Source organism: Neophocaena asiaeorientalis, unplaced genomic scaffold, assembly GCF_003031525.2.
Source record: "Neophocaena asiaeorientalis asiaeorientalis breed wild unplaced genomic scaffold, Neophocaena_asiaeorientalis_V1.1 scaffold70, whole genome shotgun sequence".
NCBI lineage: Eukaryota > Metazoa > Chordata > Mammalia > Artiodactyla > Phocoenidae > Neophocaena > Neophocaena asiaeorientalis.
Window position 1 is genome coordinate 10,626,848 of NW_020175410.1, and position 23,835 is coordinate 10,650,682.

A 23,835-nucleotide genomic window follows, 5' to 3' on the forward strand; every position below is an offset into this window, starting at 1 on the left:
TAAAAAAACAGACAACCCAATCCAAAAATGGGCAGAAGAGTAAACAGACATTTCTCCAAAGAAGACATACAGATGGCCAAGAGACACATGAAAAGATGCTCAACATCACTAATTATTAGAGAAATGCAAATCAAAACTACAATGAGATATCACCTCACACTGGTGAGAATGGACATCATCAGAAAATTTACAAACAATAAATGCTGGAGAGGGCATGGAGAAAAGGGAACCCTCTTGCACTGTTGGTGGGAGTGTAAATTGATACAGCCACTATGGAGAACAGTATAGAGATTCCTTAAAAAACTAAAAATAGAATTACCATATGATCCAGCAATCCCACTACTGGGCATATACCCAGAGAAAACCATAATTCAAAAAGACACATGCACCCCAATATTCATTGCAGCACTATTTACAATAGCCAGGTCATGGAAGCAACCTAAATGCCCATCGACAGACGAATGGATAAAGAAGTTGTGGTACATATATACAATGGAATATTACTCAGCCATAAAAAGGAACGAAATTGAGTCATTTGTTGAGACGTGGATGGATCTAGAGACCGTCACACAGAGTGAAGTAAGTCAGAAAGACAAATATCATATATTAACACATGTATGTAGAACCTAGAAAAATGGTACAGATGAGCCGGTTTGCAGGGCAGAAGTTGAGACACAGATACCCATCGACAGACGAATGGATAAAGAAGTTGTGGTACATATATACAATGGAATATTACTCAGCCATAAAAAGGAACGAAATTGAGTCATTTGTTGAGACGTGGATGGATCTAGAGACCGTCACACAGAGTGAAGTAAGTCAGAAAGACAAATATCATATATTAACACATGTATGTAGAACCTAGAAAAATGGTACAGATGAAACAGTTTGCAGGGCAGAAGCTGAGACACAGACGTAGAGAACAAACGTATGGACACCAAGGGGGAAAGCCGCAGGGGGGCGGGGATGGTGGTGTGTTGAATTGGGAGATTGGGATCGACATGTATACACTGATGTGTATAAAACTGATGACTAATAAGAACCTGTAGTATAAACAAACAAACACAAACTAATACTAAACTTTCTTTGGGTTATTTGTATGGAAATATGTTAATATAAATGTTTCAGACATTATATGAAATTTCTAAAATCTTATATGTTCTGGTATAATGTTGTAAGTCATAATTCTAGTTATTACTTTAAAATGTATATCTCAGGAACAACTAAATTTCCTTGTCAATTGCATTATTATGAACTTTCATCAAATCTTTAACCGTGGTCATGTTTAAGTCTTTTGTCATTTACAGACAGTTCTGGTGTACTCTGATGCTTTTGCAAAAATGTTCCTATAAAAGGGTTTCATCTTCAAGGAATTCATGGAAGACTCCGACAAGTACAGGTTTCTGGTAACTGACTGTACTACTGAACTGGATGAATAAGCATTTTCAGAACTCTAATGGAAAACTGATGAATGCATAAAAGTGTTAGCAAAAGATCAAGATGAAAAAAAATTAATTATATGGGACTGAGTGAACTGATGAGGATGATTATAATTTTTGTGACTTTGTTTGAATAAAAAAAAAGAAAAATCCCACAAAGGCTCAGAGGCAAAAAATATACAATTCAATTTTCACTGCAAAGTAAAGGAGCTGTTACAGTGGAGGATTCCTGGACTGAATGTCAATATTATGACATAGTACGAGTGTGTTTCACGTTTGGTAATTGCAATCATTGTTGCTTTTGTTGTGGTTGTCCATTTACAATGCTTGGTGTCAGTTTATTTATCTCTTGTACAAATAAAATACAGTGTGTGTGTATGTAAAAAAAATAGGTGCACAGTTCAAAATGTTAAAATCATTTTTTTTTTACACGCACTTATTTCTAACTGACTCAATTACAATCAATGTGAGGTGGAAAAAATATGCAACTAAAAGAATATCTAAATCACTTCTCTCTACACACTGGTTTTCTTTTCTGTAATATTAGGGAATTAAATAGGGGGTCTGTAAAGTACTCCTCAGGTCTGATTTCTATGACTTAAGCCATATTTTCTTGTTGTTCTCCTTTCTTGTTTCCCGCCCACGGACTTTGGTCCTATAAAGGACATAAAGACTGTTTATAAGAAAATAAGTGGTATATTTATTTAATCATTATTCCAAGTGGTGCTGGCATCGTACCTGTCTTCATGGAAAGCTCCTTGCATAGCTTTCAGAGCCTGTCATGCCTCCATCTCTAAATACTATTTCTGGACATTTAATTCTTCCTTCCTTTCAGCCTCTCTCTCTCTCCTCTCTCTAGAAGTTCAAGTTCATTAATCATCTCTATACTTACTGATATTTTTGTTTAATTGTTTGACATTATTACTGGAAAATGCAAATTGGAAAGAGTGCGTTTAGAATTTGCGGGACTAATGGATAGATGCTTGTCCAAGCGAGTGGAAAAACCATGAAATGCAGGTTGAGGTGTTTGAAATGATTAGGAGAACAAGTAGAGCAGTGTCCATCAGAGTTTCCAAAGGTATGTTCCAAGGAATACTGTTCTCCCACTGTGCCTGGGTAAAAATGAGTCCCATACCCAGATGAGTTTGGGGACCTTTGCATGGCAAAAATCAGCCCATTCCTGAAGAATAAGTTAAAAAGGCCTCTCCGGTAAACATACTTTTTCCACTTTAACTCTTTCTGTATTGCTTTTAAATCATGGAACCTCTTCTCCTGCCTTTTAAAAAAAATGCCTGTTAAGATTCCACAGAATACAAACACTGTTATGTATTGTAGGAAGTGGCATAATGAAAGGTGTGTTTTACTTTAGGAAGATTATCAAAGAGGATTATGTAGGAAGAACGAGCATGGGGAGAGACCAACCTCAGAGAAATAGGAAAAAAATTTGTCATAGGGGCTTCCCTGGTGGCACAGTGGTTGGGAGTCCGCCTGCTGATGCAGGGGACACGGGTTCGTGTCCCGGTCTGGGAGGATCCCACATGCCGCGGAGCAGCTAGGCGCATAAGCCATGGCCGCTGAGCCTGCGCGTCCAGAGGCTGTGCTCCGCAACGGGAGAGGCCACAACAGTGAGAGGCCCGCGTAACGTTAAAAAAAAAAAAAAAAAATTGTCATAAATTGGATAAAGAAGACATGGTCATTCTCTGCTCTCAAGGAACTATTTTTTCAAATAGACTCCTCTGGGGGACTGGGGAGGGCATTCTTAAAGGAGAGTATGCCTGTTTTAATTTATTACAGATCTAGATACACGCAAAATATTTTAAAAAGAAGAAACAAGCTCACACACACACACTGACAGACATATAAAGACACACACCTTTCATGTTGGCAGTCCATGGATTGCAATACTGAAAAAACGGTCTTAACAGCAAAAGACTAGGCAAACCTCAGTTCATTTACTAAATTTTGTTAAAGGAGGGCAACTGAGAGAGAGAAAAATCAAGCCAATCAGGCATAAATTAGGTTCCATAGGTGGGTGGAAGCCAAGAGTCTCAAGTATAAGCCTCCTCGATTGGGGACCCATTACAGCTCTTAACGCAGCTGGGCCTGGCAGAGTGGTAAAGGGGAAATCTGGTTTAAAAGTTACATTTTTAATGATTAAGGAAGGTCCTAAGTGAGAAGGAAAATGACAACTTATAAGAGGCTTCTTACTTTTGACTTGGATTTAGTTCAAGCCAATGAACAGAGGACAGGAGAGAAAACTATTTCACTCTACCGCCAATTCCACAACATTCCTCTCCAGAAACTTCCACAGCACTGGTGAGCTTCCAGTATTAAACACTGAGGTCTGTTTCCCCAGAATTTATGAGAGGGCCTGTTACTCTACTTTGGAAGGAAAAATGAGAGTTTCCAAAGATTAATTATATTTATTTTTCCTCTACAAAACTTTTATTTATTCTTTACAAAGTACCAGAAGAATGAGAACAATCTCCCAATTTGTATTGTCCCAAGTTGATACAGTAGTAATTTGCCCTAATGGTCAAATTCTACTCATCCTATATTGTGTGTAATACTGGCAAACTAACATATATGAGACCCAGGATAAGGATGACCAAAGAAATATCCTTCTCTGAGAAAGAGTCTATCAATACATACTAAATAGACAGGTTAAAGAAATAACCTAGAAATTGTAAAAGTAACTGATATTAGAATATACTAAGAAAAATCCTCACATGTGCTTTCTTTAGCTTGCCATATTTAAATCCCCTTTGAGAGGTCAGGACTCAGTGGGAAGCAGGGGACAGGTGTGAAAAGACTGTGGTGACAGGGTAGTTTGGAGCTAAGAAGGACAAGAACGAGAATGTATACTTGGCTCAAAAATTTAAAAACAATAAGTTGTTGATAAAAAGAAAAGTCCAGTTGAAGATACCACAGAGGAACAAGTAAACATCAAGCTAGCAGAAAGGTCAGATGAGACAATTAAGGGGTCACGTGGCAGTATGTTTACAAAAATATACTTAGCATTACCTCATATCACTGGTACAATGCCAGTCACATGGAAGTATGCAGTTGAATGCAACTTCTACTACCATTATAGTCTTTATCACCATGATTGGGCTTCATCTGAATATTTCAGTGTAGCAGTGAATTGGGAGGGGAGTCCCATGAAGGGTTGCAAAAGTAAACATTCTGGTCACTCCAGGTGCTACTACTGAATGTGGTAGAATGGTGAGAGTGTATATTAATAATTCAACCAACTAATGTTGAGATAAGAGAGATATGGGCTGAATCCAGGGGTTAATGTGAAACACAAGTATTGCTGGTAATCTGAGGAAGCAGTAGCAGATGTAGAACATGAGGTTGACTCTGTGGTTCAAAATCCTGAGGGGAAGGTGAGATGTCTTTACTGCCCAGTCCCACTCAGTATGACAACAAGAGGCAATGAGGCCCCACTTTATAAGCCACTGCCCTTGTCATTTCCAGAAGAAAGTCTACACTCTATCGCATGGCACCACAGACTGCCTTTCATCCCCGCTTTTTGCCTCAATTGCTACCCTTTCATTATTCCCTTCCAGCCACCTTGAACCCACTGCTCCAGTTCAGCTACACTTTCATATCCAAATAACAATAGCAACAATAACACTATTTAATAGTAATGACAGTCCTGCTACTTCTTTCATAGTGTTTACCCTGTGCCTGGCACTGTGCGAAGAGCTTCATGTATACTAACTCATTTAATCTTCACAAGTACCCTATGAGATAGGTAGTATTTTAATCCCCATTGTATAGATGAATAAACTGCAGCACAGAGATGTTAAGTAACTTTCCTAAAGTCACACAGCTAGAGTGTCAACTATTCCATGCCTCTGACTTAGAATACTCTGTTCCTTTTGCTTGAATTCCCTTCCCTTTCTCCCTTTACCTAAGTCCTTCAAACCTCACCTTGGATGTCACCTACTTTGAGAAGCTTCTTTACTGCATTTCCTTCTCTATCCCCTCCCCACTGCTTTAGTTTGAGTTAAGAATTTCTCTTATAAACTATGATTTAGAAAAGAGTTGAGCCCCCTTCTTTTGGAGAGAATCACTTCCCACAAGAGACAGACTTTCCCAGAGGTATCTTTAGAAAGAGTGTTCCTGCATGTAGCAGTGAACCAAGGGACGACTGTCCAGCTTGTTCGGGAAACTCTTCCCTTGATCACTTGAAGAAATACTCACCACCCTGAGTGAAAGGGGTGGGTAAGGACACACACTCTGGTTGCCCCTCTCTTTGGATCATTCTTACTAATTGGAATTCTAATCACCTACTTTGTAAGAAAAATATTAGGAGGCCACTCTACCCCTAGATGGTTGCCTTAGATTTTTTCCCCAAAATTATAGTTTCTTAAATATTTCCTAATAGGATTTTTAGGGCTTAACCTCAGTTTTCTAATTATTATATTTATAAATTATGGTTATGAATTTTACTGCTCAAAGTCACTGCTAACTAAACATTTGCTCCAGTATGTCTTTAATGGACATCTTTAAAAGATCCAGGGATTATTCAGCCATGTATTAATTCAATATTTTATTAAGTGCCTTAGCAGGTGCCAAGCACTATGGGGATACAGATGGAATAACATGGGTACACTCTCAAGGAGCTCATGGTCTTAAGAGAGAAAGGGCAGAAATTCTACACATACTAAACGGGACTCAGTGAGCAAGACAGCTGTTTTTATTGTTGCATTATCTACAATATAGCCACATTTAACATTTATTGTAACACCTAATCATTGTTAACGAATCCATTTTAAAGGTAATAACCAATGTTCTTCCTTAGAAACAAAATTTTTCCAATTTCTTTTACTCATGAAAAATTGAAATGATCATTCCTCTCTAGTAGTTAGGAGGGGGGAAAAAAACCCAGCTAAGGTAGTCATCTTATATTTTAACCCTGGCAGAGGATGTAAATGTGAAATAGGTGATATTTATTGATTTCACAGTATTGCTTGAAAATTGAAGATTATCTTTCAAATTTGTGCAAAGTCATCACCCTTCAGTCACTTAGAAAATTTTGTTCTCAGAGTCACTGCTTCGTTAAAAGCTTAGAGGACTGAGACGTATGTAAACTGCTAGGACAGATTATACAATGTCAAGATACACTCCGAGGAAGTCAGTGATTTCCATCAATCAAATGTGTGCCCGGAAAGGTTCTTGGATGATTGCACCCCAGGGTGCTGTCCAGGATCCACATCAAATACCGACATACTGACACATGGGTTAAGTCAGGCCCTACACCTGACCCGTCAACATAAAGGAATTGCATTTTAGAGACCAAAAGTTCTAGTGCAGGAAGGATTTAGAGAATATTATCAACACAAGTGGAAGAAACGAGACCTCTGAGGTCTAAAGGAAGGGGCTGACCTGGCAAATACACAAATAGTATCGAGAAACCAAACCCTTGTGAAGCTGTACCAGGACCAAAATAAATATTAACACAATGTTTAACTGGAATCCACTGAAACTTTCCAAACTGGATGCAATGATAAAAAGTCCAAAGACTCATAACTTGTCCAGCCACTAAACTACAGTACAGGAAAAAAATTATCCTAAACCTCAGCAAACAGAAAAGCTGAGAGGAATAATGGATGTTTTAATCCAGCCAAGAGTTCATACTTTATTTCTAAGCATCAATTCCAGCATTTCTTGATGGATGGGAAATTTAATGTGCTAAGATACAATAAAAGGTAAGAGCTGATAGTCAATAGAATATATTCAGGCAATGCTTTTTTTTTTATTGTTTAAAAGGATAGACTTAAGTATACAGTTTTTTACTGTTCTCTTAAAAACAGCTTCATTGATATATTTAAAGAAGAATTTTCCAAGGGACTAATCAACATTATTGAAACAGCAAAGTCATGAAAGGAAATGAAAATGGAAAAATGACCTTGGAACAGGCAAAGATGTCGGGGCAATCTGAAGGAGCAGGTTTGCTGGTGATCACGGGCATAAAGACAGTGTAGGAGGTAAAACTGCAGTTTGGTAGGAAAAAAAAAAAGGCAGAAGATAAACAGGATTGGAAAGGGGCACCACGGTCAAAGGCGGGTATCTGTGTTTTGCTTTTTTTCCCCCAATAAGCTGGAGGGAAGGAGACGTCAGGCATATAGAGAAAAGGGACACGATGCTAACTGTGGGAATTCACATGGGAAGATCTCCCATGGGAGGCCTCCCCATGGAGAGGTAGAGCACCTACACTCTGTATCTTCCAAGCCCTGTCCCACACCCCGGCTGGGACACATCTGATTGTTTGTTCTACTATTTATTTGGACTCTTCCGTCCACTGCCTACATGGTAGCCGACCATAACAAAACTATTTACTACACATGGTTATATTTCTACGCTTTATCCACTGAGGCAAGGGTCATATAGTTTATTTCCTTTACCTCTCTTACAAGGGGTTAAAATATGTTGATAATTAAGGTGATAAACAAAGCTCCTCTCACTATTAAAAATGGTTGCATTCCTATGCTTTAAAAAATGTGCCTTTAATTATATTGCCTTAAATTTCTGATCATAAAACCCCCCAAAACCAAAAACGGTCCAATGCCTCTGTCACTAACATGCAATTACAATTGACCCTTGAACAACACAGGTTTGAACTGTGTGGGTACATTTACACATGTTGCACCTGTATTTTCATTTTACAGATCTTTCAATTAACTAAGTGTGGGGAAAAGTTTGTGTTCAATTAGAGATCACAATATGTAGAATCTAAAGAACTAAGGTTTGAGTCCTGATTCTATCCAAACTTTCAGCTTTCTGCCCTTGGGTGAGTCATTTATCAAAAATTCCTTTTTTTGTTTCGTTTTGAGGCAGAGATAACAGTCCTCAGATTTTCAACTGCGACAGGGGTGGGTGGCCCTCACCCCCATGTTGTTCAAGGATCAACTGTACTTATTTTCTCTTAGTAAGTCAACTAAGCTAATGAAACTAGAAAGAATCGTTTAAACTTTTCAAGATTCTATAAGCAATGTGGCTATCTGGTGTTCATAAGCTAAATCACTCTTTGGGGGAATGTTTACTACTATGTTTTTTTGTGTGTGTGGTACATGGGCCTCTCACTGTTGTGGCCTCTCCCGTTGCGGAACACAGGCTCCGGACGCACAGGCTCTGCGGCCATGGCTCACAGGCCCAGCCACTCCGCGGCATGTGGGATCTTCCCGGACCGGGGTGCAAACCCGTGTCCCCTGCATCGGCAGGCAGACTCTCAACCACTGCAACACCAGGGAAGCCCTGGGGGAATGTTTAGAAGCCCAAACCTCCAAAAACATGCCATATGATGTTCTTTCTTTAGCCTTTCCTCCAAATTTAAATAAAATCATACATAAAGTTAACGGGAATATTAGTTTTTCAAATCACAAAGAGAGTTGACAATGACTGCATTTTCCTCCAAATATACTTTTTAATTTAACTATAATATTTCTAAAATCCTGTGTAGATGAATTTTATTTTTTAGTCTTGATCTTCAAAATCATAGCTTCTTCTAAAAGTGTGTGAAGTGCTATTGTCTCTTTGGCAATCACATTACTTATGCAAAGGGAATTGATATGGACTTTGCTACAGGCATCAAGATTAGATTCATTTCACTCAGGGTGCTAATTCCAGCATCACATTCTCCCCTGGAATACAGATTTTCTTTGCTAATATTATCTTTGTGTTAGAAATGTAAATTATTGGTCAGTAGAATGTACACAATGCACGTCTGTGTTGCCAAATTTCCCTGTTGTTTGGTTTTCCTTTAAACCTTTTTTTGGGGGGGTATCCTTTATGAGCTACACAGTACTTATTTTTATGCACAAAGTATTATATCGAAGCCACTTAAAAAATATGACTTAAGGATTCTTCCTTATGTTATTTAATTTGCAACCTGCTATGGTCTGAATGTATCTCCCCAAAATTCATATGTTGAAATCCTAATCCCCACACATGGTGGTATTAGGAGGTGGAGCCTTTGGGAGGTGATTAGGTCGTGAGGGTGGAGCCCTTGTGAATGGGATTAGAGCCCTTCTAAAAGAGACCTCCACAGAGCTCCCCAGGCCCCTCCATCAGTGAGGACATTGTGCTGGCTGTGAACCAGGAAGGGGACCTCACCAGAATGTGACCGTGCTGGCCCTTAATCTTGGGCTTTCCAGCTTCCGAAACTGTGAGAAGTAAATTTTTGTTGTTTATAAGCCACCCAGTCTGTGATATTTTGCTATAGCACCCTGAATAGACTAAGACATGATCTTAAGTGTGAGGGTACCACTAACTCGATTATCAAGAAAGCCTCCACCATAACCTTCTTCACCTTTGTTTAAATGATTAAAGAAGTCTAAGTTATCCAATGAGTTTAAAATAAAGATTAGCAAGGTAACCATTATTGTCAGAAGGAACTAAAAAAATAATTACCCATCTTATTTCTTTCTCTGCTCTACACCTATCTGAAAATTCCCATTGTCAACAAGAATTTTAAAAAAGCAAAAACCAAAAGCCTTGATTTCCAGTATTTTCAAAACAATATATTTTCACTTTGCTCTTTTTATTAATATAAAGAAGGTTATGTTCAGGCATAGTCTTGCAAAAGTGACTAGTAATTTTAGGAGGTGTTGCTAACATTTCCTTTAAATTTTATGTGTGTTCAGATTATGAAGAGGAGAAAGACCCTACCTAATGTTGTCAAGAGTATCAAGTGTAACCATTGTTCCCAGTACATCACCACAAAAGGTCATGATTAATTTGGGGTTTCAAATATATTCACAGTACAAATCTCTGGGCAGAACATGTAAGGTACTAATTATATCATGAAACCTGGCTGGGAAGTGGGACATTGGTTTTCACTCTCCTGCCTGAATCCTGAACTAGCTCTCTAGTCCCTAACACAACCTTGAAGAGACCCCTGAAAATAACTGAACTGCCCCCTCACGCCCCCTCCCCGGTTCTGCAGGATAGAGAATCTGAAACAGAACTTCACATTGGTTTAGAGCACAGCGCTTCAAATTTTAGCAGCATCAGGATCTCGTAGAGGGTTAATTACAACACAGATTACCAGGCCTCACTCCCAGAGTTTTTGATGCAAAGTTCTGGAGTGGGGCCCAGAGAGTTTGCATTTGTATTAAGTCCCAGCTAATGCCGATCAAGGGGCCACACTTTGAGAACCCTTGGTTTAGAATTGTAGACAAGTGGTAGATCTCCCACTCCTGAATTTGTCAACCTGCTATGGTAAATTGGGGACAGGCTGTGGACAGTTTTGAATGTCAGAGTCAGGAGGTTTTTGAAGACCTAAGAGATTCATCAACGACAATTTTCCACAATTCCTACCATTCTTGTAAAACTGAAATTAGGCATCACCTGTGAAATGCGATGACATCCTCTGGAGTCAGGGCCCTGTCTCATCTCTCACAGGACCTGATCTAAACCTCCCCACTCTCCCTGCCACATCTCACTTCCCATCAGAGGTAAAAGTGTCTCTGACTTCACCAGAAAATAGGGACCTTCTGTCATTCTCTGCTTCCCCCTCCGCTACCATTACCTAAATCTATCCATAAACCTTTCTTCTCCAGTCTTTCCGGTGCCCTGCCTCTTCTCCACACCCCAACACTGCATGGGCACCTGATATCACCGTTCTCGATTTTTCAAACCATCCACTGTTGATCTATACCTTTCAATGGCTCCTTCTCTTCAGGCCACAAACATGCTCAAGTCTCTCAAAAAGAATAATAACCAAATCCTTCCTCCGCCCGGCCTTCCCTGCTGGCCACTACTGGATGTCCTTCAGTTCACAGCCTAATGGCTGGAAGAGCAGTCTGTATTTTCGACGTCTACTGGCTTCCCTCCTCACTCTGCTGCCACCTACAATCTGTCCTCAAGGCTCCACTGAAATTGCTCACTGAGCTCCACGCCACCTTCCTCTTGCCTTTTTTTTTCTTTCTTTTTTTTTTTTTGCGGTACGCGGGCCTCTCACCACTGTGGCCTCTCCCGTTGCAGAGCACAGGCTCCGGACGCGCAGGCTCAGCGGTCATGGCTCACGGGCCCAGCCGCTCCGCGGCATGTGGGATCTTCCCGGACCGGGTCACGAACCCGTGTCCCCTGCATCGGCAGGCGGACCCTCAACCACTGCGCCACCAGGGAAGCCCCTCTTGCCTTTTCGATCTGGGTACTCCTCCTCATGCTGCAGCATCATCAGCTCCAAGGTTACACCCTTGTCATCTTCCATCCACAGTCTATTCATAATTTTCTCCCTTGGAGTAAATGACTAACTATGGGCTGATCACTGTCATAGCTGTAGTTTTAACTCCACTCTTGCCCCTGAGCTGCTGTTTTTGCAATTACCTTTGAGAAAGTTTCAGCTGATTTTCTACCCCAACTGAAGCCTGCTCCTCCTCCTCTATTTCCTGTCTCAGTCACTGGCGCCACCGTTCTTTCACTCAGATGCCAAGGCAGAAACATCAGGATCGCCACTGACTCCCCCGTCAAGTCAGTTGGTCATTACGTGTGCTTGATCTTCTCTCTCAGACTTGTGTTCTCCTGCACAAGCTCACTGTTTCTGCCACTACCAACATCATGGCTCTCACCGGGATGATCTAACTAGCCTTGTAACTGGATTTCCTATCTCTAGGCTTAGTATGGCTGGTGTGGAAAAGGACATGTTAGGGGGTCACAAAAACCTAGGTTCGAATCCCAGTTTCCCCACTTTCTCACTGAGCACAGCAGGCATGTTATTTAAGCTCTCTCATGTCTTTTTCCTCTATAAAATGGAATAAGACTATCTACTCATAACTTTACCGTGAGGACTTTGTGGACTAATGTATGTAACACTGTATGTAACATTTAGCACGATGCCTAGAACACACTATGACCTCAATAAATGTTGGTCCCTCCTCCCCGACCCCTCCAAGTCATCTTCCATCGAAAACTCCCTAAAATTAAATTTTGATTCATTCATAAAGTGAGGTGTTACTGTTTATAAAATAAAAATAAATCTACACAATCAAGTATACACTGATCTTTCCAGCCTCACTGCATGTCATTTCCTAACTGGATACCTACTTTCAGCCATTTAGGTGAAAACGGCTGCACATTTGTTGATCCAGCTCCCAGGAATGCAACCTGGTCCATGGTTTGCCAGGTAAACTACCCCAATGAAGTTTCTGCTTCAGTGGGAAGCCTTCCCTGTCTGTGGTTTAAAGATGAAACTTGGTGGGGGGAGGGCAATGTAATGTGTTTTAATCCCCTCTCCTTTCATGCTATCCTCACTAGAATTTGCAAAATTAGCAACCTGTTTGGAATTCATTTTTTTCATCTTTCCTCCTCATTCTGGTGGTCTCTCTCATAGCATTTTCTAGAAATCTCTATTAGTACTTATTTCACCTGAACCAACCACTCACTGCTCCCCCTCTTTTCCAGATGTTTCCACCATGCCCTCCGTGTCTCATTCCATAGTAAAGTCATGTGCCTCCATTCTCAGCCTTCTCACTGAAAACTCCCTTGACTGCCTGTCTCAAACCCATCACCTCCCGTGCCGTTTCCTCAAGTAGAAGCTGTTCATCACGGCGTATTCTGTTTCACAACAGTGAGACAGACAGTCAGCTTCTTACTTGCTCTCCAGGGCTGTTTCATGGCTCTTCAGCCCTCCAGGAAAAAGTCCTGCTTCTTTTAAGCTCAGGCCACTTGTCTGTACCACCTTTTACCTCTTTTGATCTCTCTTCCTAATTCACTGAAGACTTTAGCACCTGGGTCACCATCTTCTTCTCTATTCTTATTTTGCCATTATTATCCTGGCCCACTTCAAAGCACACAGCATACTAGAACCCTGACCTTTTATTTCCATGACTACCTCATCTCCAGAGAACTACAACTTCACTGGACTTCAGCTACAGACATGACCACATCCTGGACCCTTTTTTTTTTTAATCACTTGGAATTATTTCAGTTGTGAAATGTTAAATCCAAGCATCCCGTTTTCTAACAATTTACTAATTCTAACAATTTCTAAAAATTTACTAATTCTCTTACCCAATTACTGTCTTCATAATGTTCTTTGATCTTATAGGGCCTTCCAACCCCCCTAATCCCTTTACTTTCTTTTTTTTTTTCAAATTTATTTATTTTTGGCTGTGTTGGGTCTTTGTTACTGTGCGTGGGCTTTCTCTAGTTGCGGCGAGCAGGGGCTACTGTTCACTGCGGTGCGTGGGCTTCTCATTGCAGTGCCTTCTCTTGTTGCGGAGCACGGGCTCTAGGCACGTGGGCTTCAGTAGTTGTGGCGCACGGGTTTAGTTGCTCCGCGGCATGTGGGATCTTTCCAAACCAGGGCTTGAACCCATGTCTCCTGCATTGGCAGGCGGATTCTTAACCACTGCACCACCAGGGAAGTACTACTTTCTTTCTCTTTTCATTTCCTTCCTGCTCCAGCTTAGAATCCTTAGTCTAACATCAAACACTGTCTTGTCCACATCTCCAAATCCGATATTCTGTTGTCCTTCCATCATATTATGGTAAAGCTCCAGCCCAGGGTCCAACCAACTGTCCATCTCATCCCTGTCCATATTTGTGCTGCCAAGCTCTCTCAGAGGAAGTCAGCCCTGAAGACTGATGCCACTAAAACATCCTGGTCTCCAACCCAACTGGGTCCTCCACACTGCCCGAGTCCATCTTTGTTTCCCTCATCAGCCCTTTCTGTTCTCTTCTGTGACCAGCTGAAACCTGCTGCCCTTAGCACCTCCCTTCTGCTCCCTTCAGCACTTCCCACTCAGCAGAATACTTCATCTCCTACCTCACTGAGAAAATAGAATCAATCAAGAGTTCTCTCTGCTTTCATCCACCAAACCTACACACCTGTGTATATTTGCCCCCATCCTTTCCTGTTCCTCTGTTACACCAGAAAAAGGTGTCACTGCTCAGATGTAAAACTCACCCCCTGCCTATGCTATGCATCACATTCACTCCAACATTTCTGGGATCCTCTCTCTGCCTTATGCTTACAGGTTTTTTTCTACTCTTTTTCTTTACTGGCTCTTCCACAACAGCAATATCCTCAAGAGTCTCTACAGTCTTAAAAAAAAAAAAAAAAAGGAAAGAATAGAAAGAAGAAAAACCCTCTCTCCACTTTCCATCTTCCTCTCCCTGTAGCCAAGCTTCTGGATTTTTCTTCAGCACTTCCTGTTTTCCTCTCACTTCTTACCTCCTTAATCTGTGTTCCACTCTCAATGCACTTCAATGGGACTGTACTTGCCATGGGCACCAGTCGAGTTGCTAAATACAAGGGACACGTGACAGTCTCGATGCTACTTCTCTCAAGAATTTGTTACTGTTGATCACTCCCTCCTCTTTTGCCTTCTTAGTTTTATTATAGAAAATTTCAAACATATTTAGAAATAGAATATCCAACTTCAATATTTCTCAATACATGGCTCATCCTATTCATCTACAACCACAAGCTCTCCCCTTCCCAAAAGATTATTGTGAAGCAAATCCCTGACATCATGTAACTTCTTCTGTAAATATTTCTGTGTACCTCCTTAAAGGTCAAACCACTTAAAATGATCACAATATCATTATGACACCTAAAATAATAATTCATATTTATCAACAAATATTCAGTCAATGTTCACATTTCCCTAAAAGCCTTCTAATTTTTTAATGGGCTGTTTGCTTGAATCAAGATCTTATACAGGATCCATACTGTGAGACTGGTTGAAATGTCTCAAGTTTTGTTTTGTTCTATTTTGTTTTGGCATATAGCTTCCACCCTATTTCTTTCTTTTCCCTTGAAAAAAATTTTTGGTTTTGTTGCTGAAATGAAATCAGTTGTCTTACAGATTTCCCCAGTCTGGATTTGGCTGATTGCATCCCTGTGGTATTATTTAACATTCTGCATCTGTATCTCCTATTGCCTCTAAATTCAGAGATCTGGTAGACTGATAAGATTCAGATTTGATCTGGGGGACAAGCCTACTTCAAAGGTGGTATTGTATACTTCCATAATTATGAAGGTGGTTTCTATTTTTAAGACGTTATCAGCAATAACCATTGCTTAGATCATTAGTGGTTGCAAAATGATAATATTCAAATCCTATCATTTCTTCTTCCCATAATAGCTGGAATATGTCTATAAAGAAAAACTACTCCCATCAACTATTTAGTAACCCTGCAATACAAATCACAGAAAAGACAGAACAAATCTTTGACTCTTTCAGAATGACTGATTCTTTCCTTTAGTTATTAGTGTTTTGTTTTGTTTTTTAAAATAAATTATTTATTTTTGGCTGCATTGGGTCTTCGTTGTTGGGTATTTGTTGCTGCACGCAGGCTTTCTCTAGTTGCAGTGAGCAGGGGTTACTCTTTGTTGTGGTGCATGGGCTTCTCATTGCAGTGGCTTCTTTTGTTGCAGAGCTCAGGCTCTAGGCACGCAGGCTCAGTAGTTGTGGCTCACAGGCTCTAGAGCGTAGCCTCAGTAGTTGTGGTGCATGGGCTTAGTTGCTCCACAGCAAGTGGGATCTTCCCGGACCAGGTTTTGAACCCCATGTTCCCTGCATTTGCAGGCGGATTCTCAACCACTGCGCCATCAGGGAAGTCCCTAGTTATGAGTTTTTAAAATAATCAGTTGGTCTCCCTGATATTCTCCAAAGATGACCAATGAGGTTTTATTTTTCTTTTTTCAGTATCATTATGAACTCAATCTATTCCTTATAGACAGTAAAAGCTTATTCAGCTTGGCTTCCAAACTCTTTGACAAGAAATTCATAGCGTTTGCTAGCTTCCTTGTTTTCTATTATGATGAAATATTCCAAGCTCATTTTCTACATTTCCTGCTCCAGATCTAGAATCAGTAATTTCTTCCAGGATCTCTGGTTTCTTTTAGTGGAACTGGTATTTAGAAAGCACAATCTGGACCCCAGGATTCGTCATTTGTTTCTAAACCTTTTTGGTAGATAGAGCTGTGAATATGTATTCTTTTGGATTTAGAGGTAACACACACCATGAGTTCTTACTGATAGGTCCAACTCAAATTTAGGATTATGACAGAGTTTTTACCTAACTTTGTGTATTTGCATCTCCTTTCAACCCTGCTAATATGAATTCTCAATGACATCAACTCTCACAAACATCGATATCAAGATACAAATGCAACAGTATAAGAGACAGTAACAATATGACCATCAGCAATATGAGTACTGGAAGTAGTTAAAGATTTTTGAGGGGAGTCCTTTTTATCCTTAAAAGATATCTCGTTTGGAATGTATAGTCAAAAATGCAGGGTTTTGAAGTCATTTAGAATTGTCTCACACTGTAAGGTTCTGCATCCAATCTGAGCCACACTAAAGCTGATTTCATGTTACTTCAATGAAAAAGAACCAATTGTAAAACTTATTTTGTTTTATAACTATGTAAAATATTTACATAGTTCCCAAACCAAACTGCCAAGGTATATTCAAAGAAGTATGGCTGTTCATTTCAGCCTCCAGTCTCTCTCTAAGTAATAATTTTTGTGTGTGTGTGGTTCATCTTTCCAACTTTTAAAAATGTATATGTATATGTAGATATTTAATTTAGGGGAGGAGGCAAGATAGCAGAATAGAAGGACTTGAGTTCAACTCCTCTCACGAAAACACCAAAATCACAGTTGACTGCTGAAGAGCCATCAACAAAAAAGACTTGAACCTACCAAAAAAGATGTTCTACACATAAAGCCAAGGAAGAAGCCACAGTGAAATACTAGGAGGGGTGCTTTCACAGTATAATCAAATCTCATACCTGCCAGGTGGGCAATCCACAAACTGGAAAATAATTATATGGCAGAGGTTCTCCCACAGGATTGAGAGTTCTGAGCCCCATGTCAGGCTCCCCAGCCTGTGGGTCTGGCATCGGGAGGAGGAGCCCCCAGTGCATTTGGCTCTGAAGGCCAGCAGGGCTTGAGTGCAGGAGCTCCACAGGACTGGGGAAAACAGACACTCTACTCTTGGAAGGCACACACAAGGTTTCATGTGCACTGGGACCCAGGACAAAGTAGTGCCTTCATAGGAGCCTGGGCCAGACCTACCTGTGGGTCTTAGAGGGTCTATTGGGGAGGCGGGGATCAGCTGTGGCTCACTGGGGGGTCAATGACACTGGTGGCGGAAGCCCCAGGGAAAATTCATCTTCATGAGCTCTCCCGGGGGTCACCATTTTGGCACCATGACCTGTCCCCACCCAGCAGCCTGCAGGCTCCAGTGTAGGGATGCCTCAGGCCAAAAAACCAACAGGGTGAGTACACAGCTCCATCCATCAGCAGACAGGCTGCCTAAAGTTGTCCTGAGCCAAAAGCCACCTATAAACACACCCCTTGACATGGCCCTGCCCCTGTCACCAGAGTGACAAGGCCCAGCTCCACCTACCAGTGAGTAGGCACCAGGCCTTCCCACCAGGAAGCCTGCACAAGCCCCTGGACCAATCTCACCCACCAGGGGCAGACACCAGAAGCAAGAAGAACTAAAACCCTGCAGCCTGAGGAACAGAGACCACAAACACAAAAAGTTAGGCACAATGAGACGGCAGAGAAATATGTTCCAGATGAATGAACAAGATAAAGAAGAACAACTAAATGAAGTGGAGATAGGCAACTACCTGAAAAAGAATTCAGAGTAATGATAGTAAAGATGATCCAAGATCTTGGAAAAAGAATGGAGGCACAGGCCAAGAGAACACAAGAAATGTTTAATAAAGAGCTGGAAGCTTTAAAGAACAAACAGAGATACAATGACCAAAATGAAAGATACACTAGAAGGAATCAATAGCAGAATAAATGAGGAAGAAGAACGAATAAGTGAGCTGGAAGACAGATCGGTGGAAATCACTGCTGCAAAACAGAATAAAGAAAAAAGACTTAAAAGAAATGAGGAAAGTCTAAGAGACCTCTGGGGCAACATTAGATGCACCAATATTTGCATTATAGGGGGCCCGAAAGGAGAGGAGAGAAAAGACCTGAGAAAATATTTGGAGAGATAATAGCTGAAAACTTCCCTAACACGGAAAAGGAAACAGTCACCCAAGTCCAAAAAGTGCAGAGAGTCCCAGACAGGATAAACGCAAGGAGGAACACACTGAGACAAACAGTAATCAAACTGACAAAAATTAAAGACAAAGAAAAAATATTAAAAGCAACAAGGGAAAAGCGACAAATAACATACAAGGGACCTCCCATAAGGTTATTAGCTGATTTCTCAGCAGAAACTCTGCAGGCCAGAAGGGAGTGGCACAATATATTTAAAGTGATGAAAGGGAGCTTCCCTGGCGGTGCAGTGGTTAAGAATTTGCCTGCTGATGCATGGGACATGGGTTTGAGCCCTCGTCCGGGAAGATCCCACATGCCGCGGAGCAACTAAGCCCGTTCGCCACAACTACTGAGCCTGCATGCCACAACTACTGAAGCCTGCTTGCCTAGAGCCCATGCTCCGCAACAGGAGAAGCCACTGCAATAAGAAGCCTGCGCACCACAATGAAGGGTAGCCCCCGCTCGCTGCAACTAGAGAAAGCCTGCGTGCAGCAACGACGACCCAATGCAGCCAAAAAATAATAAATTAAAAAAAAATAAAGTGATGTGAAAAACCTACAAGCAAGAATACTCTACCCATCAAAGCTCTCACTCAGATTTAACAGAGAAATCAACAGCTTCACAGACAAGCAAAAGCTAACAGAATTCAGCACAACCAGACCAGCTTTGCAACAGATGCTAAAAGAACTTCTCTAGGCAGAAAAGAAAAGGCCATAACTAGAAACAAGAAAATTATGAACAGGAAAGCTCACCGGTAAGGGCAAATATACAGTAAAAGTAGGAAATCATCCTCAAACAAATATGATATCAAAACCAGCAATCATGAGAAGAGAAAACAAATGTGGGATATTGGAAATGCATTTGAAATTAAGAGACCAGCTACTTAAAACAAACTTGTATATACATAGACTGCTATATCAAAACCTCATGGTAACCACAAACCAAAAATCTACAATCGATACACACACACGAAAAAAGAAAAAGCAATCCAAACACAACAATAGTCATCAAATCACAAAAGAGAACAAAAGAGGAAGGGAAGAAAAAAGACCTACAAAAACAAATCCAAAACAATTAACAAAATGGCAATAAGAACATACATATCGATAATTACCTTAAACATAAACGAATAAGTGCTCCAACCAAAATACATAGACTGGCTGAATGGATACAAAAACAAGACCCATATATATGCTGTCTATAAGAGACTCACTTCAGATCTAGGGACACATAGAGAGTGAAAGTGAGGGGATGGAAAAAGGTATTCCATGTAAATGAAAATCAAAAGAAAGCTAGAGTAGCAATACTCATATTAGACAAACTAGACTTTAAAATACAGACGTTACAAGAGACAAAGAAGGATACTACATAATGATCGAGTGATCAATACAAGAAGAAGATATAACAATTGTAAATTGTAAATACATATGCACCCAACATTAGACCACCTCAATATAGAAGCCAAATGCTAACAGCCATAAAAGGGAAAATCGAGAGAGTAAGACAATAATACTGGGGGACTTTAACTCCCCACTTACATCAATGGACAGATCATCCAGACACAAAATCAATAAGGAAACACAGGCCTTAAATGCCACATTAGACCAGATGGACTTGATATTTATAGAGCATTCCATGCAAAAGCAGAATACACATTCTTCCAAGTGCACGTGGAATATTCTCTTTGATAGATCAAATGCTGGGCCATAAAGAAAGCCTTGATAAATTTAAGAAAACTGAAATCATATCAAGCATCTTTTCTGACTGCAATGCTGTGAGATTAGAAATCAACTACAAGAAAAAAAACTGTGAAAACCATAAACACGTGTAGGCTAAACAATATGCTACTAAACAACCACTGGATCACTGAAGAAATCAAAGAGGAAATTTTTTAAAATACCTAGAGACAAATGACAATGAAAACACAACAATCCAAAACTTATGGGATGTGGCAAAAGCAATTCTCAAAAGGGAAGTTTGTAGCAATACAATCTTACCTCAGGAAACAAGAAAACTCCCAAATAAACAATCTAACCTTACACCTAAAGCAACTAGAAAAAGAAGAATAAGCAAAACCCAAAGTTAGAAGAAGGAAAGAAATCATAAACATCAGAGCAGAAACAAATTAAATAGAGACAAAGAAAACAACAGAAAAGATCAGTGAAACTAAAAGCTGGTTCTTTGAAGAGATAAACAGAATTGACAAACCTTTAGCCAGAATCATCAAGAAAAAAAGAGGGCTCAAATCAATAACATTAGAAATGAAAAAGGAGAAGTTACAGCTGACATCACAAATACAAAGGATCATAAAAGACTACTACAAGCAACTATATGCCAATAAAATGTACAACCTAGAAGAAATGGGCAAATTCTTAGAAAGATACAATCTCCCAAACTGAACCAAGAATAGAAAGTATGAATAGACCAATCACAAGCACTGAAATTGAAACTGTGATTAAAAAACTCCCACCAACCAAAACTCCAGGACCAGATGGCTTCACAGGAGAATTCTATCAAACATTTAGAGAAGAGTTAACACCTATACTTCTGAAACTATTCCAAAATATTGCAGGGGAAGGAACACTCCCAAACTCATTCTATGAGGGATCACCCTGATACCAAAACCAGATAAAGATATCACAAAAAAAGAGACTTATAGGCCAATATCACTAATGAACATGGATGCAAAAATCCTCAACAAAATATTACTAGCAAACCAAATCCAACAAACATTAAAAGGATCATACACCATAATCAAGTGGGATTTATCCCAGGGGTGCAAGGATTTTTCAATATCTGCAAATCAATCAGTGTGATGCACCACATTAACAAACTGAAGAATAAAAACCATATGATCATCTCAATGGAAGCAGAAAATGGTTTTGACAAAATTCGGCACCCATTTACGATAAAAAGTCTCCAGAAAGTGGGCATAGAGGGAACCTACCTCAACATAATAAAGGCCGTATATGACAAAACCCACAGGTAACATCATACTCAATGGTGAAAAGCTGAAAGCATTTCCTCTAAGATCAGGAACAAGACAAGAATGTTCACTCTTACCACTTTTATTCAACATGGCTTTGGAAGTCCTCTAACCACAGCAATCAGAGAAGAAAAAGTAGTAAAAGGAATCCAAGTTTGAAAAGAAGTAAAACTGTCACCATTTGCAGATGACATGATACTATATACAGAAAATCCTAAAGATGCTACCAGAGAACTACTAGAGCTCATAAACAAACTTGGTAAAGTTGCAGGATACAAAATTAATACACGGAAATCTCTTGCATTTCTATACACTAACAACAAAAGATCAGAAAGAGAAATTAAGGAAACAATCCCATTTACCACTGCATCAAAAAGAATAAAATACCTAGGAATAAACCTACGTAAGGAGGCAAAAGACCTGTACTTTGAAAACTATAAGATGCTGATGAAAGAAACTGGAGACGATACAAACAGATGGAAAGTTATACCAAGTTCTTGGATGGGAAGACTCAATATTGTCAAAATGACTATACTATCCAAGGCAATCTATAGATTCAATGCAATCCCTATTAAATTACCAATGGCATTTTTCATAGAACTAGAACAAAACTTTTTAAATTTGTATGGAAACCCGTAAGACCCTGAATAGGCAAAGCAATCCTGAGAAAGAAAAACGGAGCTGGAGGAATCAGGCTCCCTGACTTCACATTATACTACAAAGCTACAGCCATCAAAGCAGTATGGTACTGGCACAAAAACAGATATACAGATAAGTGGAACAGGATAGAAAGCCTAGAAATAAACCCATGCACCTATAGTCAATTAATCTACGACAAAGGAGGCAAGAATATACAATGGAGAATAGACAGTCTCTTCAATAAGTGGTGCTGGGAAAACTGGACAGCTACGTGCAGAAGAATGAAATTAGCACACTCCCTAATACTGTACACAAAAATAAACACAAGATGGATTAAAGACCTAAATGTAAGATTGCACACTATAAAACTCTTAGAGGAAAACACAGGCAGAACACTCTGACATAAATCTCAGCAATATCTTTCTGGATCCACCAGAACATATTTCTCTGCCGTCTCATTGTGCCTAATGAAAATAAAAACAAAAATAAACAAATGGGACCTAATGAAACTTAAAAGCTTTTGCATAGCAAAGGAAACCACAAACGAAACAAAAAGATAACCCACAGAATGGGAGAAAATATTTGCAAACAAGTGACCAACAAGGGATTAATCTCCAAAATATACAAATAGCTCATGCAGCTCAATATCAAAAAAAAAAACCAATCAACGCAATCAAGAAGTGGGCAGAAGGTCAAAATAGACATTTCTCCAAAGAAGACATACAGATGCCCAAAAAGCACATGCAAAGATGCTCAACTTTGCTAATTATCAGAGAAATGCAAATCAAAACTACAATGAGGTATCACCTCACACCGGTCAGAATGGCCATCATCAAAGTCTACAGACAATAAATGCTGGTGAGGATGTGGAGAAAAGGGAACCCTCCTACACTGTTGGTGGGAATATAAATTGGTAAAACCATTATGGAGTACAGTATGGAGGCTCCTTAAAAAACAAAAACTAGAATTACCATATGATCTAGCAATCCCACTCATGGGCATATATCCAGAGAAAACCATAATTCGAATAGAAACATGCACCCCAATGTTCACTGCAGCACTATTTACAGCAGCGAAGACATGGAGGCAGTCTAAATGTCCATCAACAGAAGAATGGATAAAGAAGATGTGGTACATATATATACAATGGAATATTAGCCACAAAAAAGAGTGAAATAATGCCATTTGCAGCAACATAGGTGGACCCAGAGATTATTATACTAAGTGAAGTCAGAGAAATACAAATATCATATGATATCACTTATGTGGAATCTAAAAAAATGATACAAATGAACTTATTTACTAAACAGAAACAGACTCACAGAGTTCAAAAACAAATTTATGGTTACCAAAGGGGAAAGGTCGGGGGAGGGATAAATCAGGAGACTGGGATTAATGTGTACACACTACTTTATATAAAATAATCAACAAGGACCTACTGTATAGCCCAGCTCAATATTCTGTAATAACCCATATGGGAAAAGAATCTGAAAATGAACTGAATCACTTTGCTGTATACCTGAAACTAACAAAACATTGTAAATCAACTATAAAATTAAATTTAAAAAATATATAAGTAAATATTAAATGGTGACAACATACTATTTACGTTTCTCATTTAAAAATATAGTGACCTTTATATTCTAGAGATCACTTCATAATAACCGTATGGACATCTTCATTTCTTTTCTACATCTGAATAGTACTCCTTCATGTGGCTGTATCATACTTTC

General features: G+C 39.7%; 1 protein-coding gene across 4 annotated transcripts in view; it reads right to left on the reverse strand.

The window, feature by feature from the left end:
* Positions 1–23,835, reverse strand: part of DYNC1I1 (dynein cytoplasmic 1 intermediate chain 1) — a 333,033-nt gene that overhangs the window by 45,952 nt on the left and 263,246 nt on the right. The gene's annotated exons all lie outside the window — the stretch shown is intronic.